General features: G+C 40.9%; 1 pseudogene; it reads left to right on the top strand.

Annotated features, from left to right (window-relative positions):
* Window positions 1-15,648: 15,648 nt before the first annotated feature.
* LOC122210612 overlaps window positions 15,649-20,053 on the top strand; it is a 45,298-nt pseudogene continuing 40,893 nt past the window's right edge.

Here is a 20,053-nt window from a genome sequence, read left to right on the forward strand (position 1 = left end):
TCTATTGACTCCGCCTTGACCTGAAAGGCCTTCACTAAACCCAGGTGGTTTCCGTGAGCCTGAGTCCGCAGCAGATCCCGCCGTTCTACCACAAGAGCAGCATCACGTGTCTCCTTTCCACAGGGCCTAGGGCAGGGCAGAGGAACTTCGCGGCCAATCGCGAGCTGACGTTGCGTTGTCAACAGCGTGTAGATTTCAGCGATGTAAACATCTCGTGGAGAACAGGCCACGCGCCTCTGAAACAGCGTAGGACTGACGTCTCCAGCCTGCAACACTTCGTCGGAGGAAACATCACCCTGTCTTTTCCCTCTTCGCTTTGAACAATTCCCGAACGAAATGACTTTCCGGAGCTCAGAGGTTCCCGAGAGGGAAGGGCTGCCTTCCCGGTCCTGTTGGTAACTGCTGCTCCGGGCTCCGGTAAGCAGGCTTTCACCCCAGAACCTGGTAAGGCCAGAACCTACACAAGTGTTGATCCTATCTTCTCCACAGGAGCAATATCGCCCCCAAGAGGACACAAGTTGGTACTGGGGTGGGGGCCCAAATCTCTCTTGAGCAGATCAGGAACAGATACGCATACAGGACAAGGAGATGCGGTATATTTGCGATAATTAAAATTTCACGAGAGGAGGTAAGGAAAACAATGTCTGAAAAGCCTCCTTAGAGGAGGTGATAATGAAAAAAACGTTGATAAACGCTGAGTCAGACCCTCCAACCACCTCCACCGTTCCCAGCAAAAGGAGTCCAACTGCTGTTAAAGACATGGTATTATCAAGTCCCAAACACACACTGTTTAGGTTCTTAAAACATGATCCTGAGCCAAAGTCTGGTGCAATCCATTTCTGACCGCCTTCAGAACTGGGTGTTCACCAAGGTGATGTGCACCAAAGCAATGTCTACTCCCAAAGATTTGTCAACACTCCAGGCCTGAATCTAGAACACCTCCTTAAATTATATCTGCCATCACGGGGATTCATGGAGCTTGCCAAGAGTCTGGATATTAAGCTCTATTTCCACCTTTACATTCACATGAGTTAGCAAAGGCCCTGACACCCGGCAAGGGTTAGAACCAGACAGTAAATAAGATGGGAGCTACAGTTTATTGAATACCTACTCTGTGCGGAGACTGGGAAGATACTGCAATTGATCTTCTCACTTAAAATACCCCTTCTATGTTGGTTTTATCATTCCCTTGTCAGAGATGAGGCTTATTAAACCAAGAGGCTAAGTTACTTCATCAAGGCCACACACCTAGAACACAGCAGACCTAGGATTAGGATGAAGGCATGCTGGTCTCCCAAGTCTTAACACTTTGCATTTTAGGATCAAACACCGCCACCTAAAAACGCAGTGATTCCATTCTATCAAACTTAATAGAGCCAGGCACTGTGCTCAGTTTGTTGTCATTTATGAAAAGCCACCTCGCAATCTAGTTTCTATGAAGGGAATCGATACCTGCACTTTAACTAGATTCACAGGGATAAAAACCCTTCATCTGATGAATCGATAATCAATTTTTAGTACTCTAGAAGGCTGAATGAAAAAATACAGTAAAACTATTGAGAATTAGCTTTTGTCAATCCAACGTGGTCTTGTTGCAAAGGGCAGGGTGACACTTGGTGTTGAAAGATGGACATATCAGCCTGGGGAATTGGGATGGGGGAGGGAGGCTGGCCTACTCTGCAAGGGTCATCTCCTGGCCCATTCTTCCCAAATAAATTCAAGGAAAGGGATATCAACACACCAAGAGCATGCTGGGGGAATTTCCACTGCTTCTTTTGGACCCAGCAAAACACAAGATCAATAAAGTTCCCCATCCATATTTAAGCCAAAAATTCAACACCAGGCAATTAATAGGCAGATTTTGACTGAGAAACCAGACCTTTAGAACTCTATTCTAGCCGACTGCATGGGATCTCTCCGGTCTACTTATTATCATTAAAATACTACTACTTTGATGGTTTAATTTTATGTGTCAACTTGCCTGAGTCATTAGGTGTCCAGATATTTGGTCAAACATTATTCTAGATGTTTCTGTGAGGTTGTTTAGGATTAGATTAACATTTAAATAAGTAGACTGAGTAAAGCATATTGTCACCTTAATGTAGGTGTCAATTTATATATATACACATATATATAAAGCTTGTATAGGTTTTTCCTGTTTTCAGACTCAAACTGAAACATTGGCTTTTCTTGAGTATACTGGTTTTCAAGCTGATGCTACACCATTGGCTCTCCTGGGTCTCCAGCTCGCTGACTTACTGTGCAGATCTTGGGGCCTGTTGCTCTAGATAATTGTGTCAGCCAATTTCCTATAATAAATCTCTGTCTCTCTCTGTCTCTCCATACATACATACATATATATATATATATATATATAGTATACACTTATATATATACACATATATATATATATACATATATATATATACACACACTTGTATATGCATATACATACGTCATGTTGTTTCTGTTTCTCTGGAGAATCCTAACAAATACAGTTACCTTGCATTATTTTTATTATGTTTTCTGTGTCTTCATTATCGTATTATTTCAAAGATTTACTGTATTTTCTTCAAAAACACTCATTAGTCCCACCCAAATAGCAAACAGAACCACCTTGAGCATTGCCACTCAAACTGTGGTCTGTGCACTAGTAGCCATTACCTAGAAACTGGTAATAAATGCAGATTTTCAGGTCCTCTTCCAGACCTACTGGATGACCACGTGCATTGTAATAAGATACAGGCAGTTTGTATAGACATTCATTTCTGAGAAACACTCCCGAAAGGCACCCGAATTTAGCTCAGTTATGTACTCTGTGACGTGTGTCGGTTCAGCCATGGGACCTCATTTTCTTAATTTCTGAGGATTTGATCAATCAAATTCTCAGGACAGGGTGTGGCATGGCATAGAAAACCACTGCGATATAGCTGCTAGTGATACAGAAGACGCAGTATTAGTTGTATGAGAGGTAGCAACAACAAAGAGCGAGATTAACAGCACACCAGAGAGTCCCTTAGTCTAACAAGGAAGGGTCCTATGTCTGGGTTCAAACCCTACACTGGCTGGTTGAATGACTTTGTGTTAAGTCACTGTGGCTCTGAAACGCCACGTTCCTCATCTCTAAATCCATGTTGCTGGACTAGTCCTCGTGTATTTCCTGTAGACTCTATTTAGGGAGCAGTGATACTCTCTTCATCACTGACTCATTGTATCCTTCCTAGGTTTAATTTTCCTGCTTTTGACAGCATTCCCTGGGCTAGCCTGTAAGCACTGGAAAATAATGAGGGACATTGCTTAGGCGTGATTGACATCAGTGGGAAGAAAAGCAGTCGTCCATGGACTCCTTACCTTCCCATTCATTTCTAACCTGTGACAATGGACAAGTAAGGGATCCTCACTCATCGTAGCCAACGTGCTATAACATTGCACCATTTAAATAAATTTTATCGGATACTTCATTGTCCAAATTCTATTATTGGAATACCCCTGAGGAATTGTCTTACTTGAAAAATGTTATTTCAATTAGTTGAATACCATTCTTTACAGGATTTAGGTCAAACGAGGGCCAGTGCTAAATCCAAACCAAACAATATGTGTCTGCAATAAATTCCTGTTCCTGAATTATTCATACATAATGGCATAGGTGACTCTTCAGGCATTCTGAATTAAGTAGAATTGATTTCCCACTTTTTTTATGCTCTGTTGTACAAGCCTTTTTGTACTTTTACTTCTCCTTAACAAATAAAGTATTGATTCGTCTCCACCGAACATGTTTTATTTAAACTTTGGTCTTTGTCAGCAACTTCGTCCTTGGTACCTACAACTCTCTTCCCTCACTTCCCAATTGTCTTTTGATCTTGAAGGTGAAATCCTTCAACCTGGCTGCTTAGCACGAAATAACCGCGGAGGGGGTTAAAAACGCACCAAGAACAGTAACCCAATACCCTTTCGGCGTTCCTTGGGGGTTTTCACTCCATCGACACCCCCAAAGGTGGCCTATACATTTTTATTCCATATGAATGACTTCAAAATTGACACTGGATTTGAGTTGCATTGTCTCTGTGATTTTTATCCAAAAGTCATCACGACTCTTTCCACTAAATCCACAAGCAAGCGCATCTGTCGGTAGATCGAGAGGGAACCTGGGCACAGAAGTGATCCTGGCATGAAGCACAGGGCCAGAGTCAAAGTTGAGTCTCAATAAGTATTTATTAAGTAAGCGAGCGAATCAAACTTTTATCAAGATTTATTCTTACCTCTTTTTTTTTTAATTTTTTTTAACGTTTATTTATTTTTGAGACAGAGAGAGACAGAGCATGAACGGGGGAGGGGCAGAGAGAGAGGGAGACACAGAATCGGAAGCAGGCTCCAGGCTCTGAGCCGTCAGCCCAGAGCCCCGACGCGGGGCTCGAACTCACGCACCGCGAGATCGTGACCTGGGCTGAAGTCGGACGCTTAACCGACTGAGCCATCCAGGCGCCCCTATTCTTACCTCTTCTAAAAACAGTTGCCAGAAACAGAAAGCAGGGCATAGAACTTTGATTCCTAGCTCACTTGGTACCATCAAGTTTTCTTTTTTTTTTTTTTTTTTTTTTTTTTTTTTTAATTTTTTTTTTCAACGTTTTTTATTTATTTTTGGGACAGAGAGAGACAGAGCATGAACGGGGGAGGGGCAGAGAGAGAGGGAGACACAGAATCGGAAACAGGCTCCAGGCTCCGAGCCATCAGCCCGGAGCCTGACGCGGGGCTCGAACTCACGGACCGCGAGATCGTGACCTGGCTGAAGTCGGACGCTTAACCGACTGCGCCACCCAGGCGCCCCGGTACCATCAAGTTTTCTAAAAGGATAATAACAAAATGAAGAATTGAAGGAATTAAGAAATAAATGAGTCACGTGACCAGATTTCAAAGCGCAGATCTGCCATTTAATTTCTGGCTAAATTTCTCTACCTACATTAAGAGGAAATTCTTCTAGACCCTGTCTACTTTGCAGGGCTGGCACTGCTTATGATACAGTTGTGGCCCAGCTGATTCGCTTGTGTGAACACAACTGTGCTTATTACCTACTCTGATTCCAATAGGTTCTGGAGCCTGGCCGTCTCTCCTCTCCTCCCCCATGTTCTGGGTGGTCTGCAGCACAGCCCCCAGCAGAGGTGTCCACAAACTCTTGCCCGTATAGTCCCTTGCAAATGGCCCACAGTATGTGGCCCTCACGGCACATCTCCTCTCCTTGTCGAATTGTCTGCCGCAGATGCCCTTTGAGACACAGCCACAGTTACCTTGCACCTGTCGAAACTTCAGGCCATTCTTTATTTTGCGAAGCCCAACCACCAAAATCAATGCTCTGTTCTTCTGTCCTGCTCCGAATATATTTAGCATGGAGCTATAACTTTTCCTGGTAAGCCAGATCCCTGGGTGTTGCACAAGCCTGTGTTGTTTTTTTCCCCTGGCTCTTCCCTTCAGCAAAGGATTTGGTGCATATTTACGGAACCCATGCTCTGTGCTCTGTACTGTGATGAGTCTGAAGATGCAGAGAGGAACCGGGCACGGCTCCCACTCTGGAGCAGTTTTTAGTCTGGTGGGGAAGATGTATAAATGCAAACGATTTCCATGCAGACAACTGCTATTCCCATGAACGTCTCCCCCGCAAACAAGCCATTTCTCCAGGCATCTGCCTGCTATTAGCTTTAATGCCGAAAGCCAAGGTCCTCTTCTGCTGTGCGTTATGCTCTGAAAGAAATGTTACCGAGGACACATGGCCTTTGCCCGAATCCTTTTAAGGAAACAGCACACTCTTCTCTTCTCAGCTCCCTCCTTCTACGTGGATACCTTAGAGGCTAGACCGATTATATGCCAAATGATATGCTCTTTCACACACCCTCCCTCTGGTCCCCAAGACCGGGCATCGAGAGGAGTCCAGTGGCCCTGATGCTCTCTCGTGGGATGTGTTCTCTCCCTGGTGGGCGCACAGTTTTCTTTCTTGGAAAAATCACTGACTCCTTTTCTTGTCAATGCCCTACTGAGGGATTCTTACAAAGATCCAGCTTTCCCTCTGAAGTTAATCTTGCCCCATCTATGCCCTTGTATATCTTACACTTGGATTACCCCTTTTGCCCATTAGGTTGAATACTTTGGACATGTTCTCTGCTTTTCAAAAATCAGTTTTTTTCACTGAATCGCCTTTCTAGAGTGACATTCCTTGGTGTCCTCACTCGACCCCTCATGCCCACATACCACTTCTGCAAGACAGTGCTTTGGTTCCTGGTAGTCTCAGACCCTTTTTACTACAGGGTTCACTACAGTTCTTGCTTCTTCCAAAGAAACGACAACAACAACAAAAACCAACACCAGCTGTAAAGGGATCTTCAAAACATGTGTTTTCATGATGCCTCCTAAAATCTAGGCAACATATCACCTACACGCAGATAATTCAAACCCCGTATCCAGTGCCATTCCAGAAGAAATGATGTTCAGGTCCACCGTGCTTGGACTTAAATTTTTTGTAGAATGCATGTGCTAGTCAGGTTTTATGGACTTTCTGTGCATTCGTATTATGATGCTGAGCATAGCCCTGAAAAAGCTGACCCCAGACTGCCGAAGACTGAGCTGTGGTCCGTGGGCAAATCAATTGCTCCCTCAAGAGGTGAGAGACGTGAATGGGAAAACCAATGAAATAAAGTAAAATAAAATAAAATAAAAATTGGCAGCCCTTCATGATTTACAGTCACTGTCTTTGGTGTAGTAAACCTAATCACATTGGTTACTATTTCACTGCATTCGCCGCCGGAGTCCATTAGAACAGTCTAATTTATACTGCAGTGTAATTCATCTGTTTTATTAAGGTTGTTCTTGTATTTATGTTAGAAGTAAAAGCGGCCTCTGGCTCAATGTTATACAGTCATTCTGAGAAAATGCCACAGGGCACAGCAGTTAATAAACCCGGGAACTAGATTAGAGCTCCCGTATTGTTGACATCTGACAAGTTTACTGTGAACATAGTTAGGCTGATGCAGAATCTTATAAAAATAAGCATTAGCGGCGCCATTACAGGCCCATTGCAAAATAATCGCAGATCCCATTTATGGAGGTAGTTAAAGGTTTTTGCATATACTTTACTGAAAATAATGTTGGCCTTTAATCTTTCCCCCATCTTCTTCCCAAGAAAGGCTACTCAGGGGTAGCTTGCCATGACGGTAAGAAAATTACCTTATCAAAGAAGGATGATAAATTTGAGCCTGGGCGATGATTTGGTGAAGGCATGCCCTGATTCCACCAAGATTAGAATTTCCATAAAAATCAGCTTTAGGTACTGAGAAGGCTCTCTCTGTTGTGTGGAGGGCGGGATGGCCAGCTCTTGTCTGTAAATAACCAGCACTGACAGCTGACAAGGCACCGTCCATGTCACTCCCTTAGTGATGCTCACAGACATGATGCTCCTATAGTGAAGGATGCTAGTTACTCCCCAAGTGTCTGCTAGGAACTTTGCTTCCAAGAAGTCATTATTTGCACTGGTATATGGATAAAAAACATCCTCTTTTCTGGAAGGAAAAGAGAAGGAAGTGTGGTAGAGAATAACTTAATGCCAGCTATAATTCATAAGATATGGGAGAGGTGGAAGAAACAGGGGAGCAAGTAATGACTGCAAAAATAAACTGAAGACAGTTCTCAGCCTAATATTCTCTGCCTGGCAGAAAACACAGACTTTGGCTTAAAATTAACTTGAACTTGAATCCGAGTATTAAAACTCACACCCTATGAGAATAAATAGTGTTTTAAACAATGCCTGCTAAGCAGTGGGTACTCAGTGAGAAATTTATCAATATTTTAGAGCCAAAGAGGACAATCCCGGGACCTAACATGATGCCTACCGTATTGGTGATAACCACCAGTGTTGGCAGAATAAGTGAACAAATGTTCTCAGCTTTGTTTTAGGAGGACATTCAAATGAACTTCAGGCGATGGCACCAAAGAACAGAAAGATGTCAGAAAAAATCTGGTGTATTCTGAAATGTGTAACGACTTAGGTTTCCTCCTAACGTAGGAACTAGGAGAGAGAGGATGACTCGGTTTTCAGCATTGATTCCACCCCCATCTGGTAAGTGACTTCACGTCACTCCCTCTGCCTACCTGGGTCTCTATCTATACATCATTAAGGATAGAAAATGACAATATTCACATTATCCCTTCTAAAACTAAAATTCTAGGCCTTCGACATTTAGTGAAAAGCCCAGCATTTCAAGGTTCTCATGGTTTGAGAAGAATCGGGAAGAGAATGACATTTTCTCAATCTGCCAAATCTTTTTTAAAAACTCTTTATCATAATCCTTATCACTCGTGTCTTCTAAACCACCAACTCTTATAAGTTCTACCTCCTACACATTGCTCAAAGTCATTGTCTCCTGCCAACTCCTACGGCCGCTTCCTTAGATCAGTCCCACATCATTTCTTGCCAGAATTACTGCAAAGACTCCTTCAATTGAATCTCTGTCTCTAATTTTCCTTCCAACCCTTACTCTCCATTCCCTACCGTTTGGAGAACTGAACAGCTTGGGTTTTTCGTCATCGGTCTATATTTTCATTCACTGACCAAATACTTTGTACCTGTCTAACCTTGAGACAATTATTAATACTCCCTATGTCTCAGTTTAAACATATGTAAAATGAGACATCTATAGAATGAGAAAAACAATAAGAATACCCATTTCATTAGGTTATTGGGATTTTTAAAGGAGTTCGTATATGAAAGAAGCTTAGAAAAGTGTCTGGCTCATAGTAAGGCTTAAGGTGAGAGTTGCACGTGATGTTAGTGTGATCATTCGTGCAATCCTGCCACGCTGAGTCCCACAGCCTTCTGTATTTGATGCTCTCTCTTTCTGGGCCTTCCTTTTCCCAGAGGCCTCCCTATCACTTTCTCTGGCTACATTAAGGTCTCTGTTCAGACAGCACCTCCCAAAAGGAATTCTTACGTTTTGGGTTTTTTAATTTTTTTTCCCCGTGTGAAATGGCTTCCTTGTCACTCTCTGTCTTCTTTATCTAGTCTTACATTTCTTCCTGGCACTGACTGCTTAACTGAGATTATATTATGCGCTATCATTTCTCATTAATTATTTAGCCTTAGAATACACCTGCAGGGATCATGCTTGTTCATATCCATGCGCCCAGAACATAGAGAAACATCTGACACATAACAGGTACTCAAAATACACCGGACAAATAAATGAATGAATTGCTGAAGCGCTCATTATGATTGTGATAAATGCCCTTAAAAAATAAAATAAGCCTCTAGCTTATAATAAAAGCAAAGGCCATGGAAACCTTCTCCTTTGTACTGGTGTCTACCTTCCCTCTACAAGCTGATTGTGTTGGCATCCTTCGTAAATGCACTCAGAGACCCTTTCCATCTTCCACAATGTGCTCCAAGTATTCCCCCATCTAGAATCTGAGATTCACAGGGGCTCTGCCTGAGTTACGATGTACCACATTTCCACATATACCCAGAAGAGTGTCTGAATTTATGAGAAATTTAACTTTGACCCCCTGGCCTTGTGTAACCTGCAGATTTAATAATTATTGGCTTTCAGTTTCTCCCAAGTTTGCATCTTCTCTATTCCTGGCATGCTTTGGCCTTAGAGCCACAACTACATTGTACGTTTATTGAAGGTAGTGGCACGGTCTTCTCCTTATCATGAATCGTTCAAAAAAAAAAAGGGGGGGAGCTAATCAAAGAGTCAAGGTTGACTTCAACATATTGTGTCTAAACAATTGTGAAGCAGGGTTTGCTTTTTGAAAATAAGAAAGTTTCATTTACAATAGTGTCTTTACCATCATTAAGAGTAAGTGATTAGCAAATAATAATGAAGAGATCATCTGCAATAGATGAGAATTACCGAATGCTTACCACATGCAACACTGAAATGTGATGTAGGGAAGGGGGCGCTGGTTTCGAAGTCTAGAGAACTGGGTTCTCTTCTGAGCTCTGTCACTATACAATTTATCTCACACTTGGACAACATATTTACTCTTTAAAAATTCTGTGTTCTTCGGGGGGCCTCTGTGGCTCAGTCGGTTAAGTGTCTGGCTCTTGATTTTAGCTCGGGTCATGATCTCATGGTTCATGAGTCTGAGCCCGCATCAGGCTCTGTGCTGACAGTGCAGAGCCTGCTTGAGATTCTCTCTCTCCTCTCTTTCTGCCCCTACACCACTTGCTCTCTCTCTCAAAATAAGTACACTTTAAAAAAAAAAACAAACTATGGGGCGCCTGGGTGGCTCAGTCGGTTAAGCGTCCGACTTCAGCTCAGGTCATGATCTCGCAATCTGTGGGTTCGAGCCCCGCATCAGGCTCTGTGCTGACAGCTCAGAGCCTGGAGCCTGCTTCCGATTCTGTGTCTCCCTCTCTCTCTGCCCCTCCCCTGCTCATGCTCTGTCTCTCTCTGTCGCAAAAATGAAAACATTAAAAAAAAAAAAAAAAACAAAAGAAGTTTCTATGTACTTATAGGAAAAACAAGGGACTGGACTAGATAAAATTTAAGATCCTTTCCCATTATAACCTTACATCATTAAATCATTAAAAATGATTAAATGGCAAAATCAATCAAAAGAACATTTTTTAGGTTTAACAAATCAAGATTTCCACATATTTAAGGAAAACACAGAGCTTACATCTCAGAGGGCATGAGGCCAACCCTGCTCCATGATGGTCTGCTTTTTTAAGGCAAATGCACCCTTTCTGGGATTCCCAGCTTGGCACACTGTATCTAAGTCTAATTAAATCCCTTTGTGTGAGCCTTAAATACACTTAATTAAAATAGGTAGACTCGGGATGATTAATTCCAAAAGCAAGTAGGTTAAAGTGCAGGCTTATTTCTTCTGCTAATTAGTTGAGGGATGATCTTCCTTGCCGAGAGGCCAAAAGAGGCAGGAGATTCATTTTTTCCAACTCAACTCTGTTTTTAAACATCTTTTCAAAGCCTTTAGGCTTTGGAATTTGAGTTCTATAAAATGTGAATGTCTGGGATTATTTCTCCTTATTTTATACTTAGTTAAACCCAAAGCAGGGCTCACTAGAGATCCAAGGGTTATAGAGTAACCAATGGTGGGTGATTCCAGACACACGGTCAGCAAAACCAGCCACGTGGTAACTTTATTATCACTCCATCACTCTTGAGAGGCTGGCTTAACTTCATCTCTTGTGATAGGTTTTCAGAAACTGTGACTTACTCATTAAATATTTGATTCTTTGAAATACTCACTTTGGCACGGAGAAGTCAGATTTCCCCAGTACTGCAGCACATCCAACCTTGTGTATTTAAAACTGCTCCCATTAAGTGTTAGCAGTATGGCCGGGCTAAAATGGCTCAGGGAGGTACAGTCCCTTGATGCCTAAGGACAGGGACGAGAGACATTTTGTGCCAAATAACAGGGCCACTTTCCATGCAGCATTTTCTTACCAAATGAGCAAAGTCAAATGGCCTCACTTTCTTCCAATTTCCTTCCTACTACCTTGGGGTGATTTTAATATATCTTCTATAGAAGTGTTTCTAGAACTGGAGTAGCAGGCAGGAATATATGAGGTCTAAAGTGATGTCGAATTTCAATGCGCTGGTAAGTTTTTAAAAATGCCCAATTCCTCCCTTCATTTCTCAGTTATTGAACACTAGGTGCCAATCACTGTTCCGGGTTCGGAGAAGACAAAGTATCCTAATGGATGCTTGACTTTCACGGATAGAGAAAGAGAGAATATACAAACAGGGTGATCACGGAAGAGAAAAAGCACAAATGACCAACAGCTCCGCGGGCACCCAGCCTGGCCACACATCAACCATGGTCATTCTAATCTCCCCAGTGGAACGTCACTGTTTCTTCCATGAGGAAAATCAAGGTGGAGTGTGGAGACAGGGAACGTAAGCTTCCTCTCTTCCCAACAGAAGTATTGGGCCAGATTATCCCAGCTATGGAATCAACCATGTTATTGAAATTTAGCATTGCTAATAAGTGTGCAATCTGAGATTCCATAGAAAAGTCTGCCTTCCATCCACACTGCAAATCTGCTGCTGCCTATTTCCTAACTACATTGCCCCCTGCAGGGACGTATCTTCCAACATTTATTATTAATAACAATTTCAAATCTAGAAATGTTGATTTATAATTGATATCGCAAATACACTGTCTGATACTTGTCGCTTTAATGAGTTTCAATTTGGCATCCTCATGACTAATTTAGATTTCTGTACAGTAGTTGTTAACATGAGAGTAGACCTTCATGCACGTCCGTGTTGATTTGTGTGTTAGGTCTATAACTTAAGATGCTATGACTTGTCATTGAAAAATGATTATCCATAATTTTTGTAGTCTGGGTTCGATGAGAAAAAAACAGACATAACTCTAGTTTTTTTGAGCAGCGAGACGTTTCATACATAAATGAGAAGGGGTGGAGAGCAAAGTTCAGTGAAGCCTCCACTGGCCTCAAGACACCAGGAAATTAATTACTTGATTGCAGGACGCAATGGACTTAGCGCCTGGACACTGCATGGGTGACTCCCAGGGGCACATCTGGAGGCTGTTTAGGAAAGCACTGCCCACTGTCTGTCACTGTCTTCTTGTAGATGTGGCCAGAGAATAAGGATTTGCCTTCCTTTCTGCCATTCACGTCTCACTGAAGTACTTTTAGTTAGAAGAATCTAAGCCACACCTATTTAGCAAAGAAGCCAGGAAAGTGTATTTTCTAAGATTCAGGTCTCCAAAAGAGAGATGTTGCATATAAATTATTCCATTATAATTGATCCTATATTTATTATAATTGAAAACTGTAAAAAGTATATAAATACATATCTATATATAACATAAAACATAAAATATATGACATATATTAAGTATATGGATTATTAGATTATAATAGGATCCTATATATCACATATACATAAATGATATCAAAACATACAAATATTGCAAAAAAAAACCCCATAACACATCAATTCTTTTGTGTGGAGATCCAAAAAGAAAAAACACACCGAGCAAAATCTATAACTAACTTGTGATAAAATTTCTAATGAAGTAGTAACATAAGCAGTTTCCTCAACTTGGTCAAGGGCATCTATGAAATCACACAGCTAGCACCATACTTAATGGTGAAAGCTTGAATGTCCCCCCCCCCCCCCCCCGCCAAGATCAGGAAAAAGAAAGGATGTTCAGTCTCATTAGTTTTATTCAGATTTGAGCTCTAGGTCTTGGCCAGTGCAGCAATACAGGACAAAAAGATAAAAGGCAGGAAGACAGGAGAGAAAGAAATGAAACCCGTTTCAATTTTAGATGGCATATTTGAGTACATGGAAATCTTAAGAGATCTAGCCTAGAATATTGCTACAAGGAACTAGTGGGTTTTAAAAGGTAGCAGGATACAAATCTGATTCTCCACTGTCAATGGACAACTGGAAAATAAAAATTGTTAAATATCATTTATAATGGCATCAAAATTACATAATAAGGACAATGGACCTACTATAATGTAGCTAACAAAAATAAGTTAAATACTTAAGGAATAAAATAACAAATGATTTTTGAGATCTCTAGCCTGAAATCTGTAAAACTTCGAGGAGACGGATTTGTAACACCTAAACAAGGAGATACACCATATTTATGGATCAGAAGCCACTGTGTTGTTAAAATGTCAATTTTCTCCAAATCTAGCTATAAATTCCATACAATCCTTGATTGTAAAGTCCACGAGACAGAAGGGAATTAAAAGTATATCTACATGTGCTGGGTTAATAAATTTTTGAAAAAGTGGCCAAAGGAACTTATGGAGAAAGAAAAAAGAATTTCTTAAAAAACAGTCCTGAAAAAAAACCATTATTCCCTATCCCATTTCATACACAAACATTAATTCAGATGGATCACAGACCTAAACATAAAATTTATAAAATAGGGTTTCTCAACCTCTGTGTTTTGTAACTACATTTGGTTTTAAATTATATTAACTGTAATCATCTTCAACAATTAGATGGTCACTGTGTGAAACGGGGAAGAGAATGGGAAATGAGGTTATAAATATGGTTGGTGGTCTAGTCTGTGGGGGGGGGGGGGGCGGGTGGAGAATTATTAGTCATGTGAGATCAAGGCAGGGGAAGTTCCTGGGAAACCACTGTAAAAAGTGGTTCTGAGAGAGAATGGTGGTGGCCGGGAGTAAGGGTGATGTCTCTAGGGAAGAGACTGAGGGACTCTGATTCAGTGCTGAAGATGTGGAAAGAGGGGTGTAGAGCAGGAGAGAAAAAAGTAAGATTGGGTTAAATAAAAGATAAAAATTAATTTCACCTAGTTCTTTTTACTTTTTTAAAGTGTGGCCACTAGAAAATTTGAAATTACATATGTGGCTTGCCTTGATTTTCTCTTAGCACTGATCTAGAATAGATTTGGGGTCTCGAAATCTTAATTTGTTTTGACTATATCTTAATCAACTACTCAGAGATGCATTTAGAAATCTATGTAAAAGCAGATTCATCATCATAGTATTCACAGGGGCAAATAATTATAAAAAATATACATATTTAATGATTAGAAAAAGCTTTGTTTTATAGGCTTATCATTTTCTGAAAATAGGGCAATCATTAAAATTGTAATATAACCAAAGACATGAGCGGATGATTAATGTTAAGGGAAAAATAAGGCAGGATTAAAAATATACAATTGGTTCGTGTGTGTGTGTGTGTGTGTGTGTATACATGAAACATGTTGAATATATATCTTGACTATGTATAGATAAATGAAACAAGATAAAAATAATACGTTCACTTGTTAAACATATAACACATACATTGAATATATACTGCATATATACATATACATATATTTTTCTTGAAAAAATGCATGATGGTAATCCATTTTTCCTTATGTTTATCTATCCTTTTTTTAATGTTCTATGAGTGCGTATTTTCATACTCAATAAACCAGAATATGTTTTTCAGAAATTAAGAAACATTTGTGGTTTAATTCCACTATCGCTTTGCCAAAAGGGGAACTGAGGGCTTTGGAACAACCCATGAAAGGTAAAAAGCTCACCAGTGGCCGAACTGAGGCTCACACCTGTGCCTCCTGACCTGGTTATCTTCCCCAGTACTGCAGTATCACCCATGTGAACTGATTGGGTGCTGAATCAATCAAATTGACTGAACGCAGCTGGGAAAGTGAAGGCACCTAAGAGTATTTAAGAGATTAGTGAAGGGGTACAGGACATTGGTATCGGAATTAGAAATTTTATTGATTGGTTGTGAAAAGAAGTCTACATACATTAGAGCCTGCCAGTAAATGGGGTGATAGTGCCATAAAATGGAGAAGACAGAGGGTTAGGGAGGCAATGACAGACACGACACGTTTGAGGGGCTGGTTGAACAGCCAGGTGGTAAGGTTCATCAGGCAGTCAAAAGCACAGGATGAAAATCCTGGAGTGATCCTGAAGCGTAACACAGAGATGTGAGAGTCGGTTTCGGAGGCTAGCTCTGCCATCACATCTCTGAGGTGGGCAGATCTGAGGGCTGTAATCTGCTCACCTGAGCACGAGACAGTTTTGGAGTGCTGCAGCTAAAACAGCTTCAACATCCTACCAAGCCATTTATGTTCTGGAAGGAACCAGTGTCTCGCCATAATCAGAACGCGATGAGCAATGATGAAGGCCCCTCAGAAGGAAGGTATCGAGCAGAGCAGATGATTCCCAAAACAACTAATAAAAATGGCATTTATTTTTCTAAATATAGCGTTTGCCTGCTGTCACATAACCTGCAGCACCAAGGTACTCCTGCTGCTCCATTATAGCTAGGTTATTCCTCCCAAGTGAATAGCAAAATCGAGTGTACTGTTTTTCCATATGCTCTAATTAATACTTCTTTAGTAGTATGCCACTTATGTTGAAATTCTTGATGTATATAAATTCATATATATATATACATGGCTCCAGATTTCCCTCTAGAGCTAAGCCGTTATTAAGCAAGCATTCACACACACACGCTTACATGTGCAATATGTATGAATATTTCGTGTAGTTATTTGCATGCACTGATATATATGTATTAGAAATGTGTGTGTATAAATATAAATATACTATAAAATAAATATATATAATGGGTTTATGTAGTTTTAAAAATATTTTAAATATTAAATATTTAAATATTCACAAAATATTTTAAATATCAATATCAATATTTTAAATATCAATATTTTTACATTTATTTCCCCCAAAATAATAGTTATTTTGAATTTTTTTTAATGTTTATTTATTATTGACACACAGAGACAGAGCATGAGTGGGGGAGGGGCAGAGAGACAGAGGGAGACACAGAATCTGAAACAGGCTGCAGGCTCTGAGCTGTCAGCACAGAGCCCGACGCGGGGCTCGAACTCACAAACCGCGAGATCATGACCTGAGCCGAAGTCGGACGCTCAACCGACTGAGCCACGCAGGCGCCCCAAAATAATACTTATTGTGAAAGAGAGAGAGTGCCTCCATGAGCAGGGGAGGGGCAGAGGGAGAGAGAATCTTTTTCTTTAAAGTTTATTTATTTATCTTGAGAGAGAGAGAGAGAGAGAGGTCATGATTTCATGGTTCATGAATTTGAGCCCTGCATCAGGCTCTGCACTGACATCATGGAGTCTGTTTGGGATTCTCTCCCCCTCTCTGTGCCCCTCCCCCACTTGTATTTTCTCTCTCTCTCTCTCTCTCTCTCTCAAAAATAAATAAACTTGTAAAAAATTGATGGTGTCTTGAGCTTCAATTTGTTCTAACATTACACATGGATTTCCTAACACGTACTTTCTCCACTTCACCCTATATTCCTGCCACTTTGGATACTTTGAAACAGGGGCGCCTGGGTGACTCAAAGCTTCCAACTTCAGCTCAGGTCATGATCTCATGGTTTGCGGGTTTGAGCCCCGCATCACGCTCTGTGTTGACAGCTCAGAGCGAGGAGCCTGCTTCGGATTCTGTGTTTCCCTCTCTTTCTCTGCCCTTCCCTCGCTCATGCTCTCTCTCTCTCTCTCGAAATAAATAAACATTAAAATTAGAAAAAACAAAACAGTGGACACAACATGCAGGCTTTGAACAATAAGACAGTAGCCCACTACCACGATTCTGAAGAAAATGGAAACACATTAGATGAACCTCATGTTTTCCTATCTTTTTGCCTGAGGGTACTTTCTGGACAGTAATGTAATTAGGTGTAGCCCAAGCCAGTAATGACAGTTTCACTGAGCTGATGAAGCAGAAACAGTAGTTTAAGGTTCCCGAAGCAACTTTCACATGCTGCACTGAGTACTGGAGGGAAGAGAGCTCGGGTAAGGACAGGGCTTGTCCACAGGTGCTTGGCCGAGACTTGGCCCGTGTTTCCATCATGTGAACTTTGCAGCGTCTAATAGAGCGCAGATGCTGCAGGGCAGAGCTCTGAACAAAGATGCTGAAGGCCTTGCAGAGCCAGGAGATACCAGATTTCTGGCCTGGCAGTCGAGCAAATTCTCAGTGGGCACCTCAGTGACAGAGCTGAGATTCTCGAAAAGTCGGACTGCAGAGGTAAAGACTACGTTCTAAATTTTTTTAATGTTTTTATTTCTTTTTTAGAGAGAGAGGCAGAGCGAGTGGGAGAGGGGCAGAGAGAGAGAGGGAGACACAGACAGTGAAGCAGGCTCCAGGCTCCGAGCTGCCAGCACAGAGCCCGACGCAGGGCTGCAACTCACAAGCTGTGAGATCGCGACCTGAGCCAAAGTCGGACACTCAACCAACTGAGACACCCAGACACTCGGGTAAAGACTACATTCTAGAGTAAAAGTCACAATCTAGGACCAAGGACCACACTGACATAAAGAATTGTACCCAACCATATTCAAGAACAAACACCAGTAATTCAATAGCATGCCAGAGCAAAACATAATGCACTTTAAGGGGAGACAACATAATCTAGAGCCCCTACAATTAATCACAGTGTTCAATATAAACATGGAAAAGACCTAGAAATGCTTGGAATCAGAGATGCTGGTCAAGAGAAACCATGAGTCAGCACACACAAATACAAAGACGACACAGATACTAGACTCAGCAGGCAAGGACTTCATAATAACTATCATAAATATGTTGAAGGACTTAAATGAGAGAATAAACACAAGGAGGAAGTTGTGAACCCTCTCCCCCAAAATACTATGAAAAAGATCCTAAAAAGAAGACTTACAACTGAACAGTAGTGTATTTAAAATGAAATTTAAAAAAATAGGAATAAATAAAATGAAATTTAAAATGCCAAGTGTAAGCATCAGATTGAAGACAATAGGAGAAAAAGTCAGTAGATCTGAGGGCAGATCAACACAGATTTTCAAATAGGAAAAATGGACAAAGAGATGACCTGTGGGATAACCTGAAAGTCAACATGCCTATAATTGGAGTTCTAGAAAGAGAAGACAGAAATAATAGGAAAGGAGAAAGATAATAAATTAATTACCAAAACCACACAACATTTGACTTAAAAACTCAATCTACAGGGGCGCCTGGGTGGTTCAGTTGGTTAAGCATCCAACTCTAGGTTTCAACTCAGATCATGATGTCATGGGTTGTGAGTTTGAGTCCCGCATCAGGTTCTACGCTGACAGTGTGGCAACTGCTTGGGATTCTTTCTCTGTCCCTCTCTCTTTGCCCCTCCCACACCTCTCCCTCTCTCTTTCAAAATAAGTGAACTTAAAAAAAAAAAAAACTCAACCTAAAGATCTAGGAATAATCTAAATTACATAGCAACATGGAAGCCCTGAAAACATATTTAGGCATATCCAAATTGCTGAAAACAATTGAAAAGATAAAAATTTTAAAGCAGTCAGGAAAAGAAAAGATACATAATGTACAAGAAATTATAAAACAAAAAAAGAATTCACATTTTATAAGGAAAAAAACCCCTCACAATGGAATGGCATCCTTACAGTAATTATCACACACACACAACACACACACGCACTCATGCGCACAACACACGCACACACACAACCCACCTAGACTTTATCACATGTCCAGAAAAAATATAATTCAAAATGTAAAAGAATAATAAAGACACTTGTAACTAAACAAAATCTGAGAGAATTTACCATCAACTGAACAATATTGCATAAAACGATAAAGGAAGTTCTTCATGTTGAATGGAAATGACACTGGGGAGGTATGAAATGGACTACAGATAGATATGTGTATGTATATATAACAGCCCGAGGTATCAGAGGAACTCTCTGAACTATATTTATGACTTTTCTATAAATCTCAAACTAAATTAAAATGTTTATTATTTTCAAAGCATTCATATGGACAGAGTAGTTCACACCTCTGTGCCACTAAGTTACTGGATGTATAATCTTGAGCAATCACAATTGTCCTGAGACTCAATCGTCCCACGCAAAAATAGGAAAAATGACAAGATGAACTTGAGAGGTGCCTGTGTGTAAAAGGAGATGATCCGGGCTGAGTAATGCCAGACACGTATCAAGGAAACTATCTATTGTTTTTTGCTATTCATTTTATTGTCATGACTTTACTCTTATTTTTCTTACCATCATCATTCATCTCTTTCAAAGTTACTTGGATCACTTGGAAGCAGCCGCCCAGAGCGCAGTTGTGACAAAAGCCCCAAGGTGACTTTGGGACTAAGTATTGTGATTGATTCAAGGTTCCTGCTTCATGGTGGTTTGAGGAATGATGGGTGACAGTCCCCACATCAAGGATATTTCATTTCTGACTTAGAAGAAGTTGGCTGGTCTAAGAGGTGAGGTTTCAAAGAAATTTAAGACACTGCAGGAGCACATTATCTCTGGGGAAAGCTCCTGATGGACAAGGCAGGATTACATTCCTAGTGGTCATAAACTTCTTGGTGAATCCATGCTTTCGACATCAAATGTCTCTTTCTGTCACAAGATTTGCTTCCAGGGTGAGATATATGGAGCCTATCCTTCTAGTGATCGTGAGCATTGACTTCAGGATCAACCCTTAATGTGGCTCACAAATGCCCCCCTGACCATCCAACTGATTTTTTTCCCCACTGCTGCTCCC

Source organism: Panthera leo, chromosome F2 (genome assembly GCF_018350215.1).
Source record: "Panthera leo isolate Ple1 chromosome F2, P.leo_Ple1_pat1.1, whole genome shotgun sequence".
Lineage (NCBI taxonomy): Eukaryota > Metazoa > Chordata > Mammalia > Carnivora > Felidae > Panthera > Panthera leo.